Source organism: Myxine glutinosa, chromosome 5, assembly GCF_964187855.1.
Source record: "Myxine glutinosa chromosome 5, kmMyxGlut1.1, whole genome shotgun sequence".
NCBI lineage: Eukaryota > Metazoa > Chordata > Myxini > Myxiniformes > Myxinidae > Myxine > Myxine glutinosa.
In genome coordinates, this window is record NC_136265.1 from 87,145,507 (window position 1) to 87,166,790 (window position 21,284).

The 21,284-nt window shown below is 45.0% G+C and overlaps 1 protein-coding gene across 2 annotated transcripts in view; it reads left to right on the forward strand.

The window, feature by feature from the left end:
• The first annotated feature begins 459 nt into the window (after window positions 1–459).
• The window catches only part of LOC144892330 (uncharacterized), a 52,211-nt gene continuing 31,386 nt past the window's right edge, over window positions 460–21,284 (forward strand). The window contains exons 1-3 of one of the 2 annotated variants that reach the window (XR_013623520.1): window positions 531–583; window positions 4,672–4,770; window positions 5,036–5,243. The gene's annotated coding sequence lies outside the window, so the exon portion shown is untranslated. Of the gene's footprint in view, window positions 584–4,671; window positions 4,771–5,035; window positions 5,244–21,284 lie in introns of those variants that run through there. The other variant, XM_078778321.1, reaches the window with a different exon arrangement.

The window sequence follows — 21,284 nt, forward strand, 5'->3', positions numbered from 1 at the left end:
ACCGACACAGCGGACCAGCCTCGGTCTCATCAATGATACAAACCCGCAGGGGGCACTGCATCATCGGCACAACCACATTCTCAGCAATGATCCAAACCAGCAGTCACAGGCTGCACCGATTGCTCAACAACTAAATACAAGTCAACAACAACCAAATGTCCACAATCTTCGAAAGGTTCTCAACCCTCAAGTGACGTTCCATCACCATTGGTGTTTAATTGAATTTCAAGCTTCGAAATCAATCTTCTCTCCAAGTCTTCAAGACACCTTGAGGAAGGTGTATCGTCCAGCTTGGCATGTCAAACCTCCATTTTTCCTCCTCGTTTTCATTCGGGATTCAATATTTTTGTGAATAAAACTTTTAAAGTGGAAGTAACGAGGATAATATGCGATGGGATGAGATAACGATCGAGAGGGATTCGATAAAAGTAGAAGTAACATGGAATAGAAAAGGGAAGAAGTAAAAAGTCGTGAAATGGAGAGGAAGAAGAGTCGGCGCGATTCAAGCGTGGATCTGGTTCACTGGACATGCCATTTTAGTCGGGGAGCCAGCGTGAGCTATCGTGCAAAATAACGGTTGGAGGTGGGGATTGATGCTATACTTTCTTTGAATGTATTTTCTGGTAGATATATTCATTCCGCATAGATTCTAGGTTGTGTGCTCTGCGAAAACTCTTGCGAACTGAAATTATGGCCATAAGTTTGAATTTTTGCATGCAACAATTTTGGTCAAAAAATTAGGGGTAGGGGAAATACATTTGGGATTTAGATCGGGTCAGCTTTGACGAAAACACACATGTTAGGCATCAGTAGAAAGGTATTGGCCCAGGCTACAATTTGGTAGTAAAATTATTATGATTACATCACCGATGACGTCCTTAGAGGTCAAAAGGTCACCGATTTGGAAGGGAAGTGAAAATTAAGGTATCTCGTCAATAGATTGCCCCGTTTCAGACATACCAATAAAGTTAGAATAACAAATATACTCTTTATATAAGAAGACATATAGGCAAAGTTTTTAATATAAATAAAGTTTACAAAAGATGCGTATTTGTTATGTAAACCCATTTCAACGGAACGGTAATTTTTGGAAAAATCACCAAAATTGGGAAATTCTTGAGAAATACAGATAGCATTCATTATTTTCACTTTATGGTGTAGCAGCATAGATTCTATCTTGATCTAGCTTCATAATGCATTCAATAACAATTTTATATCAGACTAGCGGGGTCACCCGTGGGAATCCCACGGGCATGGATGTGTGTGACATTTCGACATATTGAGTTATATGCTGCACATTCATTTTTACAAAATGGTTACTGGCAAGTCATCAGATCCAGAAATGGTGTGAATTTAGTTATTTCACATAATATGTGACCCCTCACTCCTCTCCACCTGACACTCTCCTGTCTCCACCTGACACTCTCCTGTCTCCACCTGACACTCTCCTCTCTCCACCTAGCACTCCTCTCCTCTCCAAACCCTCACATCCCTCTCCTTTCCAATCCCTCACCTCTCCAATCCCTCACACTCCTCTCCTCTGCAATCCTTCACACGCCTCTCCAATCGCGCCTCACACTCCTCTCCAATCGCGCCACACACTCCTCTCCAATCGCGCCTCACACTCCTCTCCAATCGTGCCTCACACTCCTCTCCAATCGTGCCTCACACTCCCCTCCAATCACTCCTCTCCAATCGTGCCTCACACTCCCCTCCAATCACTCCTCTCCAATCGTGCCTCACACTCCTCTCCAATCACGCCTCACACTCCTCTCCAATCGTGCCTCACACTCCTCTCCAATCGTGCCTCACACTCCTCTCCAATCGCGCCTCACACTCCTCTCCAATCGCGCCTCACTCGCCTCTCCAATCGGCTTTCCCCGTCTCGTTTCTCTCCTTTTTCTCCCGTCTCGTTCTTTTTCTTGCTCCAAATCGGCCCGTCGGAATCGGAAATCGGCCCGTCTGACCCGTCGGCCCGTCGGAATCGGAAATCGGCCCGTCTTGCTTTTGTGCTTGTGCGTAAATAAATTGTGTTCATGACACCATTTCTGGTGTTGGGCTAGCGGCTAGGGTGCCGGCTTAGGATCCTGGGTTCGAATCTCGGTCGATCGCCGAATTAATGCCAGGGGGGTTGACTCAGCCTGTCATCCTTCCGAGGTCGGCTAATTGAGTACCAGTTCACTGGTAATTCCCTGTTTGTCGTTGAAGGCGGCAAAAAGGGTTGGCGTCAGGAAGGGCATCCGGCCGTAAAACATTGCTTCAAAAAGGGGACAAAAAAACAACAACTACCACGGTCCCCGAAAAGGCCAACCCCCGCTTTGCGGGGAAAAATGGCCTCTAAACGGTGGTTTTTACACCATTTCTGGATCTGATGACTTGCCAGTAACCATTTTGTAAAAATGAATGTGCAGCATCTAACTCAATATGTCGAAATGTCACACACATCCATGCCCGTGGGATTCCCACGGGTGACCCCGCAAGTTTGCATTGACGTTCGTCGATGGACTCGTTCGCCCGTCTCATTCGTTTTCTTGCTGCATCCTGTTCAAGTCTGCGTTCTTCATCGATCGTCTCATTCATTTTGGAAATAGAAGTTTCCACGCAGCGCATGAATTGTCACGATCCTCAAGAGGAATTTGTCTCGTAATCATCAAATGATAAATGGCAAGTAAATTATATTGTGGAAAATTAAAGATTTCAAATAAACCTATTTAAAGTGTATTCGCACATAACTAATTTTAAAAAACGAAGAAATATCCCTCGGTAATTTCCTGAAACATATTTTACTTCCGGCTAATAATGTTGAATTAAATAAAAACGAAGAAATATATGTCGGCATCATTGTTGACGTTTTTGTGACGACTGTCATCAAACGAAAAAGTAATATATCTTAACGGAAAAGCAAAAGCGAATTTTTAATATATATCGACACGTTGCCGTCGGTGTCATGTTGGGCGGTGTATGATACACCATGACGCGATTTTAAAAAATATATCTCTGCATTTTTCCGCGTGTGTGGAATGTTCTCAATTATTGCTGACACCGAGTCTGAAACCATCGATAAAAATGAAATCATATGGTGAGTTAGATTGGAGATAAAGGCGTGAGAGAGACTCAATGGCCTTGAAGTTGAAGTTACAGGCGTTTGAGAATTCATTTCGTTCTATAAACGGCAACTTTCATTGGATTTCCTTCCCGTTTTTTTTCAACCGAGTCGAAAACTATGTTAGCGACTGTGAAAAATGAAATGATATATCGAATTTTTAATATGTATCGACACGTTGCCGTCGGTGTCATGTTAGGCGGTGTATGATACACCATGACGCGATTTTAAAAAATATATCTGCATTTTCCGGCGTGTGTGGAATGTTCTCAATTATTGCTGACACCGACTCTAAAACCATCGATAAAAATGAAATCATATGGTGAGTTAGATTGGAGATAAAGGCGTGAGAGAGACTCAATGGCCTTGAAGTTACAGGCATCTGAGAATTCATTTCGTTCTATAAACGGCAACTTTCATCGGATTTTCTTCTCGTTTTTTTTCAACCGAGTCTAAAACTATGTTAGCGACTGTGAAAAATGAAATGATATATCGAATTTAAAATAGATATCGACACATTGCCGTCGGTGTCATGTTGGGCGGTGTATGATACACCATGACGCGATTTTAAAAAATATATCTCTGCATTTTCCCGCGTGTGTGGAATGTTTGTGGAAAATTAAAGATTTCAAATAAACCTATTTAAAGTGTATGCGCACATAACTAATAAAAAAAACGAAGATATATCTCTCGGTAATTTCCTGAAACATATTTTACTTCCGGCTAATATGTTGAATGAAATAAAAACGAAGAAATATATGTCGGCATCATTGTTGACGTTTTTGTGACGACTATCATCAAACGAAATAGTAATATATCATAACGGAAAAGCAAAAGCGAATTTTTAATATATATCGACACATTGCCGGCGGTGTCATGTTGGGCGGTGTATGATACACCATGACGCGATTTTAAAAAATATATCTCTGCATTTTCCCGCGTGTGTGGATTGTTCTCAATTATTGCTGACACCGAGTCTAAAAGTAAAGCCATCGATAAAAATGAAATCATATGGTGAGTTAGATTGGAGATAAAGGCGTGAGAGAGACTCAATGGCCTTGAAGTTACAGGCCTTTGAGAATTCATTTCGTTCTATAAACGGCAACTTTCATCGGATTTTCTTCCCGTTTTTTTTCAACCGAGTCTAAAACTATGTTAGCGACTGTGAAAAATGAAATGATTTATCGAATTTGATTTGAAATAAAACTGGGGGAGAGCAAGACACCACGGGCCTACAAAACAGGACTCAAAGCTATGCGAGTTAATAAAATGGTGGATATTTGTTTATAGCCACTCCCAGAATGGGTGGAGCTATGGGTGGAGCTACTCTGCAAACCGAGTAAGCCACACCCCGGACAGACACCCAACAGATAGACAGACAGACAGACAGACAGAATCATCTACGGCTATTATAATATAGATATTAACACTTTGGGTAGTAAAATTATTTTGATTACATCATCGAAGACGTCACCAGAGCTCAAAAGGTCATTGATCTAAAAGGGAAGTGAAAATCTGTTTTTATGTTATTCATATATCGAATAATGTGTCATTCATTTTTATTTCAGGCTTGTTGCTGCAACCATCTTGGAACATCTATAGGGGACTCATCGATTCAAGTTGGTCAGAAAAGAAAGACTCCTAATGGGACAAATGTGAAAATCTAGGTACCTCTTCGATAAGATGTCTTATATCACATAAACCATGAGAACTAAAATAACAAACATATTACTGAAGAAAGTGAACTCACGAACAAAGTTTTTGATCGCGAGATATTCATCAAAAGTAATATAGTCATTATGTTGACCCCTTGTGTTGTTCGAGCCAAATTTGTGGAAATTGCTAGAAAAAGATGTATCCTGCATAATTTTACATTATAATGTTTTTTGTTATTTTATCATCGGTACTCATGATGTGTTAGTCATGTTACAGGTTTGTTGCCACAACAATTATGGAACCTCTGGGGGACTCATCGATTCAAGTTGGTCAGAAAAGGAAGACTCCTCATGAGACAGATTACGACTCCTGTCTAATCTGCCAGAAGAAGATATCATCTCCCCTTCAGAAAATCACAAGTAGAGGTTATGCATCATTATTGCAAGCTGTAACGCAACGGGGTGATAGTGTCGCATGCCGTCTCATAGACTATGCCAAAAATAAGGACTCATTCTTGCACAGAAATCCCAAGGTTCACGCTGACTGCCGCAGTGCATATGTCAACAAGAAAACCGTAGAACAGAAAAGGGTGAAGTTGCAAGCAGAGATCGATTCAAGTGAAGCACCTGTTGGCTTATCAACTCGCTCAAAGATTGTTTCGAAATTCGATTTAAAAACGACATGTTTTGTTTGTGGTAAAGAAAGAGACAGAAAAGGTGATAGAAAACTTCGTCTTGTTGCCACTGAGGATCGACAGCAATCGATATGGAACAAAGCGAAAGAACTGCATGACGAAACAATGTTGCATTTATTGCAGGGAAGTGGTGATGATATGATTGCTGGTGATTTCAGGTATCATAAACTGTGCTAAGAGAACTTCTTAACGAAACGTGTTATAGCAAAAAATACTGATAAGGGGTTAACGTCATACGAAGAAGGATTTTTATGGGTAATTTCTAAGATTGAACCGAAATTGTTCAACGATGGTTGTGTTTATTCAGTTTCTTGTTTGCGTGATATGCTAAGAAGTTGGTTACTTGATAATGATGTTGAAAATGCAATGTCAGTTGGTAGTGATATGCGGCTCTTGTCTAGGCAGTTTCAAAACCATTATGGCGACAAAACCATTATAGCCTGGTGTTGGGCTAGCGGCTAGGGTGCCGGCTTAGGATCCTAGGATCCTGGGTTCAGAATCCCGGTCGATCGCTGAATTAACGCCAGGGGGGTTGACTCAGCCTGTCATCCTTCCGAGGTCGGCCAATTGAGTACCAGTTCACTGGTAATTCCCTGTTTGTCGTAAAAGGCGACAAAAAGGGTTGGCGGCAGGAAGGGCATCCGGCCGGAAAACATTGCTTCAAAAAGGGGACCAAAAAAGCAACAACAACCACGGTACCCGAAAAAGGCCAACCCCCGCTTTGCGGGGAAAAATGGCCTCTAAAGGTGGTTTTTTAAATTTGTTTTTTATGGTGACAGGGTAATTATTGTTCCACAGGTTGGAGCTTCCAATCTTTTATGCTTCTCTGAGCTAAATTTGGCAAAAGTACTTGCAGAAGTTAAAAAGGTAAAGAGTCAGTTAAAAGATTTTGATTAAATTGAGCTTGGCACTGAAAATGAAAAAGTTACCACAGAGTCTGAACAAGTTGGTGTAGGTCAATACTGTGTGTCTATGAAAGAATCATTCCATACCGCGAAAGCTATTCGTAGTCAAGTGAAATATATCAGTATTAAGGATAAGATGCAATCAAGTATGTCATCAGAACAAATGAATGTTCAACAAACTAACATGGCCATCTCTTATGAGTCTGCTGAGAAATGTGTCCCAACTGATCTTTACAACCACATTGCATGGATGATAACAGGAGCAGATGAAGAAATAGGGTCTGAAGGGCATGTTGTACTAGAAAAGAAACAGCATGAAAATGTTCTTAACCTAACTCAGGATATATGTGCTGCCATGTCCAATGTAAAATCTCCGAAACATGTAGGATATTGCTGCGGTTTGGAGATTGGCACATTGAAGGCATTAAAGGTTAAAGGTTTTCCCCCCATAGTTAGTCACACGAGCAACATATAGGCCCATTTGTCGTATGTAGGGAAGCGAAAAGCGCGGTTAAACATTCATGTGCGTACGTGTGCCGTGTCTGCATTTAAAAAAATCATTTTCCCGGCAACTGTTGGTCCGATTGACATGAAATTTTCACCATAGGAGGGCCTTCTCCTGAAGAATGTTTTAATGATGACTATGACGTCATAGGTCACGTGGTACAGGCGCTATCTTGGAAAACATTCGCACCTCTATCTGAAACTGCTCCATGGAAAAAATTTAGACCTGGCTCATTGTCAACTACTCACCATGGGGAATAAGATATGTTAATGATGATGTCATCGTGCCTTCGTTATGACGTCATAATTCGACAAATACAACACTTATCCATCCAATCATTATCAAATTTTTTTCAGCAACTGTTGGGCTGATGGACACGAAATTTTCACCATTGGAGCACCTCCTCATTTCGAATATTTTAATGGTAATCATGACGTCGTAAGTCATGTGGTGCAGGCGCCATTTGGAAAAACCGAAAAATGTGGCACCTCTATAATGATATCCAAAACGGCTGCATGGAAAAAATTTAAACATGGCTTGGTCTGATCAGTTTGAAATCTATTGAGAGTGATCAATGCAACAATTATATTAGAGAATATAAATTTATGATGTCATCGCTCACGTGGTCTGGCAGCCATATGGGATCAAAGAAAAATAATGTTCAAAAACAGAAGAGTCGGCTCACAAGAAGTTGACTGCACAGGGTAAGTATTCTATTAATGCCATCTAGCTATAAAATGTAATCACAACAGTTAGTTATAAAATGTAAGCACAATAGTTAGTTATAATATGTAAGCACAATAGTTAGTTATAACGTGTAAGCACAATAGTAAGTTATAACCTTAAATCACAACAGTTCGTTGTCACATGTAAGCACAATAGTTAGTTATAAAATGTAATCACAATGGTTCGACATCATATGTAAGCACAATAGTTATAAAATGTAATCTCAATGGTTCGACATAATATGTAAGCACAATCGTTAGTTTTAACGTGTAACCACAATAGTTCGTTATCACATGTAAGCACAATAGTTAGTTATAAAATGTAATCTCGATGGTTCGACATAATATGTAAGCACAATCGTTAGTTATAAAACGTTAGGCACACATCATTGATTGACACATTAGAGGATTCTTAATCATTACTGATCATTATGTTTGTTCTTATGTCTTTAAGACCGTGTTCGTTGTTGAAGTTGCAATAAACCACCAACTGGATTAACAAAGAGAACTGGTCTTATTTATGAACACGGTGCAAGTTGACCAAAGCCACGATGCCTGCTGTGGGTTGCCCAATCGCCGGATGTGACTACACCACTGAAGACCTCGATCCTGCTATCGTGCCCACACTCATCACTGCCCACAGTTCCATACATGCCCCTGGACATACCGCCAAGGTTGAAAAAGTCAAAAGGCCCACAATTGTCGCCGCTGGCTCCAGTGAAGAGTGGGCTTACTTCGAGTCACGATGGTCTGAATACGTCGATGCAACCAAAATCATTGGCCGCGATAAAGTAGTGCAGTTACTAGAGTGCTGTGACGAACCTCTGCGCAAGGATCTAACAAGATCGACAGGTGGTAGCCTCTCATACAAACCCATCGAGGTGGTAATGGCAGCCATTAAAAAACTTGCTGTTCGCGGAGAGAACACTATGGTTGCCAGAGTAGCACTACATAATTTGCGTCAAGACCGTGATGAGACAGTGCGCAGCTTCGGGGCTCGCCTACGTGGTCAAGCGGGAATATGCAAATTCCTAATCAAATGCCCTAGTTGTGATGCTGAAGTTAACTACACAGAAGCGATCGTGCGTGATGTTCTTACACGAGGAATTGCTGACCCTGAAATCCAGCTTGACCTCCTTGGTGACAAGAACCAGGACATGATCCTGGAGGACGTTTTCCAATTCATTGAGGCCAAAGAATCTGGCAAACGTTCAGCATCGACACTACTGGACACACACTCAGTGGAAGCAGCTCGCAGCACATATCAAAAGGCCAAGCAAGTAACCATCAAGGACAGAAACGACCTATGCTCCTACTGTGGCAAAAAGGGACACGGGAAGAGCGCCCCAGCCCATGTTCGCAAAACAGAATGCGCGGCATATCATGAATTCCATCGTGACGGAATCACCATGTGCACTCTAATTTTGAACATATAAGGTAATTATCTTGAATGCTAAGAAGAGCAGAGAGAATTCAATTATATGTATTGAACCAGAACTGTCACATGGCTACAGACGAGTACTACTCTCAGTGAGGCTTACCCCGGTTAACAAAATTTGTTACCCAGAATAGTCTTCTGACGGAATCACAGTATGTGGACATGGTAAACAGACTAATGAGATTTGATATAAAAACTCTGCTCTGTTAGTGAACACAAGGTCTAGAAAAAAAAATTCGGACGCCAACAATAGTACTGCTTTCCTATCGCAGTCTTATTGGTAATGCAATGCAGAAACTGCAAACTATAGGTGGCAGACCAGGTAATGTGATGGAATGACACGTAATGTGACGGAATCACAAGTGCGCTTGTGACATGTTAACACAGCTGAAATGACAAAGTATCCAAAATAGGATTGGAAATCTTAGTAGAGAAAGTTGTGGATATACAGAACTCGGATGGAGGAACAAATAATAAGCAATTAAACAAATTAACAAATTTATTTTAATTTCATCATTGAACATGTAACGGTTATTATTAAGCTACTCTGACCGCTAGGCCTAGTTATTACAGACTTGGCATTTAATATGGAATATTTTTTTTGTGGGGGTGAACTTACTTTTCAAGTTGTCTTAGAACCAAAAGTTCATTGGAATTATGTTAAACTTATTCTAGATTTTGTTAATGTGACCTTTAAAAGAAACAAAAACCACATTTGATATTTCGAAACAAATAAATTGATCCTTGAAAGTGATGTTAACTGATATCAAACTCAATTCATGGACAGTACTGTGTTATACTTCTGTGCGTTTTCCAGAAGTATCTCTTTATTTTGCACATTAACCAAATTTTTTTTTAACAAAAACAAAAGTTAAATTACGACTGGGATTACGGACAGTAAAATTACAGTTCAGTACTTCGTGTAACCCCCACGAGCATTCAGAAGAGCACGTACATGTCGAGGCATGCTGTTCACGAGATTTGCCACGGTTTGGACAGGAATCGCTTGCCATGCAGTGACAATAGTCTGCTGCAATTCATGCACAGAGGTCGGCTGCTGGTCCAAGTTGTCGATTTGACACGTTAATTCTGCCCACAAGTTCTCTTTCGGATTCATATCCAGGGACATGGCAGCCCACTCCATATGCTCTACACCACAGTCAGCAAGAAAGTGTTGGATCATGCGAGCACGATGAGGCCGTGCATTGTCATCTTGGAAGACAAAGTTTCCTCGAATGGCTGCACCAGCAAATGGAAGCAATGTTTCTTCCAGAATGGCCCTGTACTTGAACTGGTTCAGGTTTCCATTGAGAACAACCAGGTCAGTTTTGCCTCCTGCATGAAAAGCAGCCCAAACGGTCACCACACCACCTCCAGCTTGGACTCTTGGCACAAAACAATCTTTGTTGTAGGCTTCATGTACTTGTCTGCGCACTCAGACGCGGCCATCTTGACGATAGACCAGAAATCTAGACTCGTCACTGAAGATCACGTGATTCCAGTGTCCTGGCTGCCATTGACGGTGCTCTCTGGCCCACTGCAATCGGTGCTGGCGGTGTTGTCTGGTCAGGCGTGGCTTTCTCAGGGGACGCCTGGCACGATAGCCTGCTTGAACCAGTCCTTGGTTGACTAGCCTTCTGGATACAGGCACATTTGTCAGTTGCTGCCACTCAGCCCTAAGACGATTAGCTGACTTGGTACGGCCATTGCGGACTAACCGGTGCAGCTGGCGATCATCCCTCCTTGTGGTTCTGCGGGGACGTCCTGGCCTCAGTATTGGAGTAGGGACACCCCTCTGAGCATTTCGTTTCAGGATCTTTGACACCTGACCTTGAGTGATGCCATCCTGCCGAGCAATAGCACGCTGTTTCATGCCGTAATTTCGTAAATCCACCACTCCATGACAAACAGCATTGTCGAGTTGACGGACCATCTCCAGAGGAAGCGGCAATAACTTTTGGAGACGTGCAGCAGTTGTTTTCCACTAATACAGAACGCAACAACCCTTATATACCCGATTGTGAAGCCAGTCGTCAAATGTACCTGTCCGTACATTTTGCCACGCCACCTGTGATATAATCCTGTTGTTGACTTCTTGCTGCGACAGACAATTAGTGACATGGTTCTTTTAACAAATAAATCACCAAAGTGTAAAAGAAACTCACCAGATTGATATACTGAGTTAAGAAAGTAAACCCAAGTCAAGAAAAAAAATGTATTCCATATTAAATGCCAAGTCTGTATTAAAGTTTCAAGTTGTCATAATAATGTCAAACTCTCCCGGAACGTATGAACTGATCAGCAACTAGCAGACCTCCTTCCTCAGCACATGTATGGTGATGCCATTGGCTACAGCCAGCACACTGTAGCCATTCTTCATTTTTCTTAGGGTCACTGTCATCACCATAATTCCACCCACACTGCTTACATGGCCATTTCTTCTTACTCATTTCATTTGCTTTGTGTGCCGATTTCTGGCTTTCAGCACTGTGTATATCGCGAGTTCTACCTGACTGAGCAGAACTTGAATGAGTGATATTAGTATTGTGCTCCATAAGAACACTAGTCGACTTCCTGGTCACACGCCTTCTTGACAAGCCTGTAGCGGATGTAGCAGGGGCATTTACTTCAGAGTGTGCCGTTAGTTTGGGCAGATTTGTTGCTAAAGCCATGGCTGTCGCCATGGGTTGTTGTTTGTCGGATTTGCTTGCTCTACCGTCGGGTGCACCGCATGCATTGTCGCGTATTTTTGACAGTTGATGTTCCCTGCCACTTTGGGCAGTTGAGTAAAACTTACACAGAATCTGGTTGTCTTCGCAGGGAGTGACGAAGTGTGTGTTTATGGTCCCTGTGATGCCAGGAACGTTGTCCCATAAGGAGTCCACTTCCATGTCCCAACAGAGGGCTGCATTCTGATCTTGGCTCCTTAGAAGTACATCCATGTTAGCAGCAGTAGACGAGTCCTTCCACAAAAGTTTTCTGCGTTACGCACCACAAGTTGTCTACCCATGACCAGACGGTGGACTATCCGCTTCGCATCCCCCCCGCCCCCAAGAGCATCGTTAGGACCTTTTCCATGGCTGGTGGCGAAGTAGTTCCAGACTATATTGACGCCATATCTTTGCTTCAGCTTTGGTATCAACGCAAATATGTAGAGGTTTTTGAACTGACTGCTGGGTCTGTCAGTCCATATTTTCACAGTGGAAATACTAGGGATCTCGTTTAAGATGGTGTCTAAAGCAGGTACTGTATATGAGGTCATGGCCCTCTTCTCGTGATCTTGTACATCAGATACAATCAGCATAGACTTAATGACCTCACGATGCCAAGCCATCACCGTGTATAATGTGATTTTCCGCTGCCGCCAATGAGCGGACTGAATTTCGTCTTGAAATACTGATGTGAAATTTTCAGCAAAGTCCATTTGGAGGACACATTCACTAGATTCCTGCATACGAGCCTGTTGCTTGTCAAATTCATATGCATTGGCCTGTTTATTCTTGATGAAAACATGCCACAAGAATTTGGGTAACTGATTACGGAGTTCAGTATAATTGCATCTTCAATTGTTCCATTTTGGGGTGCTCTCGCCAGATAACCATCCTTGTCCTCCTCCCAGCGTTCCCAGCACAGTGGTGTCTCAAGGTCTCCCGCTCTTTCCTCGATGTTTCTCTCATACAATGCACCATTCATGCAGATGTTTCAGTTGTCGGACATAAAGCCTCAGATTCAATATTGCAGACAGAGCTTCAGGAAGGTTTCCCTAGAATAGAGAGGGATTCTTGGACATTTCTGGTGCAGCGCTTCCAGGACTAGTATGACCTTACTGTGATACTTGCATCCACAGACGTTCTGTGGCATCTGGGACGTCAGTCGTACATGTTTAGGTCGCAGTTCGGCAAACTTTGACATTCCAATCACAATATCTGGAAATTGTACTTTGAATGTCTGATAGGCCTCAGCTATCGTCATCACCATATACCGTTTTTGGTGTCTTGTCTTGGGACCATCTGTAGGCCAAATAGTAATGAAGTCTGCCTTTCCAGGCATGACACGAGATATCGAGTCACTTTGGTGAAATGTCTTAACAGCGTCGCTACTATCCTCACCTAGTGCAGCCGCAGATGCACGGGTTTTTACCGAGGGCAATTTAACTTTAAGAACGGTGGAGACTAGACTTTTAACTACCGCTTCTTTCTTACTTGGGCTGTATGCGAGGGCATTCTCTGCATGTCTCCTCGCTCTTCCAAAGGATGCATTGGACTTGTATGTCCCATGTGGACCATGCGTTTTACAGGATTGATCTTTCTTGGGCGCACCAACCATGCCCTTCTTAACATGCCATTTCTCAGTAGCTAGCTTCCCTCTTCTCTTTAATGTATGAAGTTCCGAAGAATCCATACACCCTCTCCTGAAAGCTTTTCTGTCCCTGTCACTTTGTGAGGTATTCCTGCCACGTTTCATCGTCTTCACGCAGCCTCCGCCTCCTTTCTCTTTGTCACTCTGCTGCAGTCTTTGTCATTTTCTGAAAATACACAAAAGTATTAATTAGCAAACGTATTGTTTAAAACAATCAATTGACTTACTATCCTGAGTAGAAATCTGTTATTTTTCTATCCAAATGCATATATTTTGCAAGAATAAAACATTTCAAATACATTTTCCTACCTTTCGAAATAGGATAAATACTTCACAGGAAATTGTTGTGAAATGAAAGGGGATTATTAAATGAAAGGGGAAAGTTATCACTAACCAAAAATAACATTTATATTATACATCGTCAGTGGAGTTATAAAACTATTGGAAGTTCGATGGCAATATATTGTGAGTCCGTCACATTAACTGTGATTCCGTCACACAAAACTGTGATTCGGTCGCGTTGACTGCGATTGGCTGACTGGGTAATTTCTTGAGGAAATCACACAGACAGCTTGTTTATATGATTACTGAAGAGGTTAGTCAATCATAACTTCATAACGCCCTTACTTGCAAATGAGAGGTAAACAATATCTAACTTGTGTGACGGAATCACAAAATATGCACGCTTTCTCCCTGTTGGACAGAGCGTTTGCAACAATCCATTTTTGACTGAAAATCTACCGTTATTGATTTCAAACTGGTGTCTAAGTAAACTATAGATTATCAATAATGACATACATAACTTTGTGTCCATATACTTACGTTATAACTATGGATGGCGACAAATATTGCATCACTCTCAAATTCAAAAAGCGCACTCGTCTCAAGCTTGTTTACTTCCGGTGTCAAACGGAAAAGTTCATCCCTTGATACAAAACGAAATGAAAAGTTAGCGTTTCTTTTTGTTTATAACCAAAACCTATGAGATATATGGCACAATAAAATCAGCACAAGGAGTATAAATTAATGGATTTAATTTTTTACACGCGGGTGACGATTTTCATGGAATTCATGATATGGTCACAGATGTGGGCATTGCAATCGCGATAATCACATGGAGAGTGTATGTCGCAGTAGGAACAAATCCAAACGCATGAGTGCCTCTTCTAATAACAGTGAAAATGCTGTATTTGATACTTTATGTACTGTCCACGTATCAGAACAACAGTCAAATGAAACTCCTAACATATCTGGGCATGAATGTAATGAGTTTGATAATCTATCTATAATTCCAGTAATCTCTGTGTGTCTGTGTGTTTGTTTGTCTGTGACCGCTGTTTCTCGACAACCACGGGTCCGATATACTTGAAACTTGCCAGGTATATTGCTGGGGACCCGAGGATGTGCCTTTTCAAGGTTTCATATTAATCGGAGAAGTAGTTACCGAGCTATGTCCAAAAAACGATTCAACCAATCAGAGAGCAGCGAGCTATCACGTGTGCCGAACGTGGCGAACAGACTCTGCCTCGGACGGCACATTTGAGAGCGTATTCATTTATTTCACGTTGGCAAACTATGTTGGCGCTATGTTGGCGTTAAACTATGTTTTAAAACTAATTAAAACTAATTTGCGATTCATCGTAACTGCGATATGCGACCTTCCGGACAGTCAAATGAGGACGTCACTTCCGGACTTACGGATAGTCATAGTGATGACGTACTGATGCTGAACGTGGCGAGCAGACGCTGTAAGGTACGATCGATTGTAGTACACGTTTATAATAACTCTGCCGATACAGGCCCGATTAACTGCAGCGCCATCCGAGCTGCGGCGTCGGGATGATACATTCATTGTACGGTCACATCACGCACTTACGGGCACGCCCATGGGCCCATGGGCACGCCCATGCATGCATGGGCGAAGACATTTTTTTTTTTTTTTTTTGGCAAGGAACGGGCACCCACGTACGGGCACGTCCTAGTCTATCTATAATTCCAGTAATCTCTGTGTGTCTGTGTGTCTGTGTGTTTGTTTGTCTGTGACCGCTGTTTCTCGACAACCACGGGTCCGATATACTTGAAACTTGCCAGGTATATTGCTGGGGACCCGAGGATGTGCCTTTTCAAGGTTTCATATTAATCGGAGAAGTAGTTACCGAGCTATGTCCAAAAAACGATTCAACCAATCAGAGAGCAGCGAGCTATCACGTGTGCCGAACGTGGCGAACAGACTCTGCCTCGGACGGCACATTTGAGAGTGTATTCATTTATTTCACGTTGGCAAACTATGTTGGCGTTAAACTATGTTTTAAAACTAATTAAAACTAATTTGCGATTCATCGTAACTGCGATATGCGACCTTCCGGACAGTCAAATGAGGACGTCACTTCCAGACTTACGGATAGTCATAGTGACGACGTACTGATGCTGAACGTGGCGAGCAGACGCTGTAAGGTACGATCGATTGTAGTACACGTTTATAATAACTCTGCCGATACAGGCCCGATTAACTGCAGCGCCATCCGAGCTGCGGCGTCGGGACGATACATTCATTGTACGGTCACATCACGCACTTACGGGCACGCCCATGGGCCCATGGGCATGCCCATGCATGCATGGGCGAAGACATTTTTTTTTTTTTTTTTGGCAAGGAACGGGCACCCACGTACGGGCACGTCCTAGTGTTATTAATTCGGGTCGATCACGCAGTGAGCGTTCCATCACCCTTGACCACCATGTTTATGACAAACTCTCTAATACATGGATCAGGAAGGGTTCAAAACCTCAACCATTTGTTAGTGTGACTGTCAAAATCATGCGCGAAGACTACGCAGCCCTTGGCTTTGACCTTTCCACCCAGACCATGAGTTGCCATGTCTCCACCATGGCAGACACAGGGTGCCAGAGTTGCCTTGCTGGTATAAAGGTCATCCACCGCCTTGGTTTGCGCAAATCTGACCTCATCCCAGTAACCATGAGAATGCGCACTGCCAACAATGGAGGCATCAATATCCTTGGGGCCACTGTACTCCACTTGTCGGGCAAAGACAAAAGGGGTCAGGCTGTTGAAACTAGGCAAATGACCTATGTCACAGAAAGCTTTGACAAGCTCTTCCTCAGCAGAGAAGCCTGTGTCGCCCTTGACATCATCCCGGATAGCTTCCCCAAGATTGGTGTGGACCTGACAGCACAGCAGCCGGACGCAACAGTAGTCTTACAGGAAGACCCCACTGCAGCGTGCCGTTGTCCTCAGCGTCGTCGACCCCCACCACCCCCGACAAAGCTGCCGTTCCCCGCAACTGATGCTAATCGCATGAAGCTACGACAGTATCTCCTTGAATACTATAAGTCAAGCACATTTAACACTTGTGAGCATTAAACATTGCCTCTAATGGATGGCCTGCCCATGAAACTGATGGTGGATCCTAATGCTGAACCAGTGGCACACCACACACCGGTACCAGTCCCACTACACTGGCGGGATGTGGTCAAAGTTTTGATAGACCACGATGTACAGTTGGGTGTGCTTGAACCAGTCCCCATTGGCGAACCCGTCACCTGGTGCCATAGAATGGTTGTCTGTGCAAAGAAGAATGACCAGCCACGCCGCACCGTCGATTTCCAGGCCCTCAACGCCCATGCTACACGGGAAACACATCACACGCCATCACCCTTTCATCAGGCTAGATCGGTTCCGAACGGTAAGAAGAAGACGGTCTTTGATGCGTGGAACGGTTACCACAGCATGCCCATCTGCAAAGAAGACCGGCACCTGACCACCTTCATCACACCCTGGAGGAGATACCACTATAAAACAGCCCCTCAAGGGTATATTGCGTCTGGCGATGGATATACAAGACGTTATGACGAGATCGTGTCTGACATCCCCAATAAGACCAAATGCGTTGATGCCGTCTTGCTATGGACTGACTCACTGGCAAACAGTTTCTTCCAGGCTGTTCACTGGCTTGACACCTGTGGACAGAATGGAATCACCCTGAACCCTGACAAGTTTGTGTTTGGCGAAGATATAGTGGAATTTGCTGGGTTCGAAATAACTCCCAATAGTGTCCGTCGTTGCAGGAAATACCTATGCGCGATCCTCGATTTCCCAACACCCAAGGACATCACAGATGTACGTTCTTGGTTTGGACTTGTCAATCAAGTGTCATACGCTTTTAGTATGGCTGAGAAGATGTTGCCGTTCTGGCAACTACTTAAACCTAGTACACCGTTTAAGTGGGATGAGCACCTCCAAGATGCATTTGAAGAGTCGAAAGCTGTCATTGCCAGTGAGATCGAGGAGGGTGTCCGGATATTCGACCCAGGCAAGTCCACGTGCCTCGCTACAGACTGGTCCAAGACTGGCATTGGCTTCTGGCTACTGCAGAAACACTATACCTGTACCAACATAAAACCCTTCTGTTGTCACACAGGATGGAAAATCGCACTCGTTGGCAGCAGATTCACCCACCCTGCTGAATTACGTTATGCACCAGTTGATGGTGAGGCCCTAGCAGTTGCTGATGCCCTAGACAAGGCCAGATACTTTGTTCTGGGATGTGAAGACCTCATAATCGCTGTTGACCACAAACCTCTGCTCAGGATCTTTAATGATCGAAGTCTAGAGGATATCTCTAATGCTCGACTTAGGAACTTGAAGGAGAAGACCCTGCGATACAGGTTCCGGATGGTCCATGTGCCGGGGATTAGACATCGCGCCACAGACTGCATTCACGCCACCCGACTGGGGAGCCTGTGAAACTGACCCTCACTGACGATATGGCGGCCATTGATTCCACACCCATCATCCTGACGCCTTCCAAAACCCTCCTGAGTGGCTTACGTAGATCAGCACCAGAAACCCCCGATGAGTATGTTTCCGCGTCTGCTATGTCCTCCCTCGCCTCACTCAGCCTCAAATCTGTAACATGGGACAGGGTTCGAACCGCAATAGCGAGTGACAATAACATGCAGAGCCTTGTTGACCTTATCGAATCAAGTATCCCTGAATTCCGTCATGAGCTCCCCGGACCCCTACGCGAATACTTCCAATTTCGAGATAGTCTACATATAGTTGATGGTGTCATACTCTACGAGGATCGTGTCCTTATACCACCGTCTCTCAGGGACGAGGTGTTAGCCGCTCTGCATGCTGCCCATCGAGGGGTCACCTCTATAACTGCGAGAGCCGAGTCTTCCATCTTCTGGCCTGGCATCGCCCCTGCCATTGCGGCCCTTCATGCTGGGTGCTACCTGTCGTGAAAATCAAGCTCAGACACGACTTGACCTCTGGGTAGGTTTAATATCATTTAGATCTGAAGTACATCCTGTAAGAATACATGCATGCAACAGGCATTAAAATCAGAGCATTTCATGAGCAGGAATGGTTGATTCAATATAACAATGGTTAGCGCAGCGCATTGTCAGCGCAGCATTTGGGGCGTACATACCATTCAAACTACAGGACTATGTCACAGTGAGTTCCGCTGGAGTGTCCGCGCGCCCCGGTTGTCCCGGGTCTTATAGACGCCCCTTCCGTAGCGAGCACCCCTGGGTTCACCTTGGTATAATTTCACTACATTCTCCCCGCCGTTAGAACTATACTGCCGCTCGGCAGGTTGAAAGCAAGCATCAGCAATAAACGAATGGGTCACGTCAATCCACGTCAGTCGGTCCACCCATAGCGGTCGGGGCGGCGAACCTCCCTGCCAGTTCGTGTTCGGAATCTACCGGGCACGGCGTCCCCAAGCCCGGAGTCCCCCGCGTCGGAATAGCCGCCGGAGGTTGGAGTCGGAGGGGGCGCCCCTGCACCTTTGGGCACGGGAGTGGGGGACGACGGGAGTAACAGTGGTAGTTCCATAGGGGAAGCTTCGATAGAGTCCATAGACTCGTAGACGGGTTCGTCGATATCCCTGTCGTCGTCCCCATGGTGGCAGTACATAGGAGAGCCCGGATCGAGTTTAGAGCGGCATGTAGTGACCACGCCCATTTATCGAGGCCTCGGCCGAGGGTCCGAAGGCTTAGCATGACGGCCCGCCATATAATCCCATTAAAGCGTTCGATCTGTCCATTCGCTTGGGGCCGGTACGGGGTGGTGTAGCTCGAAGCGACATTATGCTGGAGCAAGTAGCCCCTCACCTCCTGGGACAGGAACACCGCACCCCGATCGGTATGCACGTAAGCCGGATACCCGAACATAGAGAACAAATTCTGCAGGCACCGAATAACCGTGGCAGCCGACATATCCCCGCACGTGTAAGCAAAGGGGAATCGGGAATACTCATCGACGATAGTGAGCAGATAGCGAGAGTTGCTCGACATTGGCAGCGGCCCTTTGAAGTCCATCGCCAAGCGCTCCCACGGTCTAGTAGCCCTAATGAGTGACCCCATAGGGGGGTTATAAAAACGCGGTTTGAGTTCCGCACAGATCGCGCAATCACGGCAGATGCGGCGGATGTCCTCAATTGAGTACGGCAGATTGCCCGCGCGCACAAAATGCGCGAGGCGCGTTACCCCGGGATGACACATAGTGCTGTGCAAAGTGCGCAGCCCCTCCAAAGTTACAACCCCCGCGCAAGTGGCCGGCCTCGATAAGGCGTCAGCGACCAGGTTATCCTTCCCTGGGCGGTATTTGATGGTGTAGCAGAAGTCGGCGAGTTCGATACGCCAACGGGTGATTTTCTCATTCTTAATGCGCTGAGCATGTAAGGTGTCGTACATAAACGCAACACTCTGTTGGTCCGTGATGATTTGGAAACTCCGCCCAAGCAGATACGGCCGCCATCGCCGAATTGATTCGACGATCGCGTACGCTTCCTTTTCGACAGACGAATGCCTCCGCTCGGCGGAGGTGAGAGTCCGCGAGAAGAAAGCCACAGGGCGGCCTCCTTGGGAGAGAGTCGCCGCTATCGCATGATCCGAGGCATCACTCTCCAAAATGAAAGAGGCACTCTCGTCAATCGTCGCGACAGCGGCGCCAGCGATGTCGACTTTAAGGCCCTCGAAGGCCGCCAGGGCGGCCGGGCCCATGGGGAAAGTGTCGCAGGCCACGAGGGGGCGGAGCTTCACGGAGAAATTTTGCACCCACTTTGAGTAGTGGGCGAACAGCCCTAGAGCGCGTTTCAGTGAAGCCCGATCGCTAGGCGGAGCCATATCGAGCAAAGGGCGCAGACGCTCCTTATCCGGAGAGACGGAGCCATGGGTCACGGTGTACCCCAAAAGGTCTACCGTGCGTTGAGAGTATTGACACTTCGCCGCATTCATGGTTAGGCGATATTTCCGCGCGACCTCGAGGAAGCGTTTCAGATTAGTGTCGTGATGCTCCTGGTCATACCCACAAACCGTAAGATTGTCCAGATAGACAAAGACATCGGTCAAATTCTCCTTCGCAACGAGGTCATCCATAGCTCTCTGAAAACAAGAGACACTGTTCGTTACCCCAAAGGGAAGTCTCGTGAACTGGTACAACCGCTGACCCGATTCAAAGGCTGTAAAGACGCGATCAGCCCTAGAGATGGGGACTTGATGATACGCACTACGCAGATCGAGAGTGCTATAAACGGAATACAGGGCCACCTGGCGTACCAGGGCGTCCATCCCCGGTAAGGGGTAGGCATCCAGCTGTGTAAAACGATTAATCGTCTGCGAATAGTCGATTACCATACGCCGGCGGTGGGCCTCACTCCGCACCACTAAGACTTGGGCCCGCCATGGTGACCTACTGTGTTCTATGATACCATCCTTTAAGAGCAGGGCCATTTCTTCCGCAATGAATTGCGCGTCCGCGCGAGAGTAGCGCCGCGATTTGACGGCTACAGGGGTACAATCAGTGGTCAGGTTGGGGAACAGTGAGAGTGGCTCCATGTCCATTTGAGCGAGGGCGCACACAGCGAGCGT